This window comes from Corvus brachyrhynchos, unplaced genomic scaffold (genome assembly GCF_000691975.1).
Source record: "Corvus brachyrhynchos isolate BGI_N302 unplaced genomic scaffold, ASM69197v1 scaffold150, whole genome shotgun sequence".
NCBI classification, from domain to species: domain Eukaryota; kingdom Metazoa; phylum Chordata; class Aves; order Passeriformes; family Corvidae; genus Corvus; species Corvus brachyrhynchos.
In genome coordinates this window covers 1,896,313-1,897,570 of record NW_008236162.1, presented here as the reverse complement: position 1 = coordinate 1,897,570, position 1,258 = coordinate 1,896,313, and positions in this window count along the sequence as shown.

The following is a 1,258-nucleotide window of genomic DNA, read 5'->3' as shown; positions in this document are numbered from 1 at the left end:
GTCAGCGCGGCCGCCGCGCTCCGGAGGCTGACGCGGCTGGAGAAGAAAGAGGAGACTCAGAATTCCCTGGAGTCCCCAGTTCCCCCCTCGCCCGGCAACGACCTCGGATTCCTCCCCAGAAAGAGGCGAAAACACCCGGCCTCCCAGTGAAAGGTCTCCCAGAAAAAGCCCCGGCGTTGTGGCGACAAGCGACGGCCTCCAGTGAGATCCCCGGGTGGAGGTGTGGGTACTCTGCATCCAAATTATCCCACAGCCAACACATGAAGGGATCATTTATCTCATTTACCCCTCGCATTTTGGCTCTGAAGCTCCTCCAGGACCAGAGGGTCTCTTCCAGAGTCCCTTCCCTCAGACTCCCTGGGAAAAGGCGGCTCCAAGAGCTCGTTAGCCAACAGCGTCCGTAATTGTTGCTGTTCTGAGTAAAGCACAAACGAAGTGATTCCAGTGGATAAATGTGTATTTTTAGCCCAAATGCCCAATTTTAATCAGCACCTGTGTGTTCCTCATGACACTCTCGCAGTACATTTCCAAACCACAACTTCCACAGCTCCCAACCCAAAAAATTTTCCATTTTCACCACGGAACTCAACGTTCCAGGCAAGGAAAAGGCCTTTTAGTCCTTAATCCATCCCGGCCTTCATCTCTCACAACAGTGCTGGATCTCCAGAACTACCCGGGATCAGAAATCACGCACACCAGTCCAGATTAATTTCTAATATTATTAATTTCCAACATAATTCAATTAAATAAGCACCAAAGGAACCAGCGCGTCCAAACTGAGCCCTCACCTGATAAAAACACAGGTGGGAACTCTTCTTTCCTCTTTTTTGCAGGAAAAAGCTTTGTTTTCATGGAGTTGAAGGTGGTTTTGCAGCATTTCAGACCATGGAGCCCATGGGGACATTTGGGGACCCTGCAGCAGCAGGGGCACGGGGCAGGGAGGAGCTGGGAGGGGGCGAAGGGCTCAGGGGGTGCTGTGGGGGGCACAGGGGAGGGGTGTGAGGGGTGTGAGGGGTGTGAGGGGGTGAGGGGTGGTGAGGGGGGGAACACCGCCCCCGGCCTCTGCACAGACTCGGGTCAGGTGGGCACAATTATTACCTGTTCCTTCAGAAATGCGCACAGCTGTTGCTCGTCTACAGGAGAGGATTTTCGTCTTAAAAAAAACAACAACAACAAAACACCCCCCACTAAAATAAACCCCCCACTAAAACCCCGAAGCCACCACTACAAACCCCAGCGAAGCCTTCTTCAAAAGTTC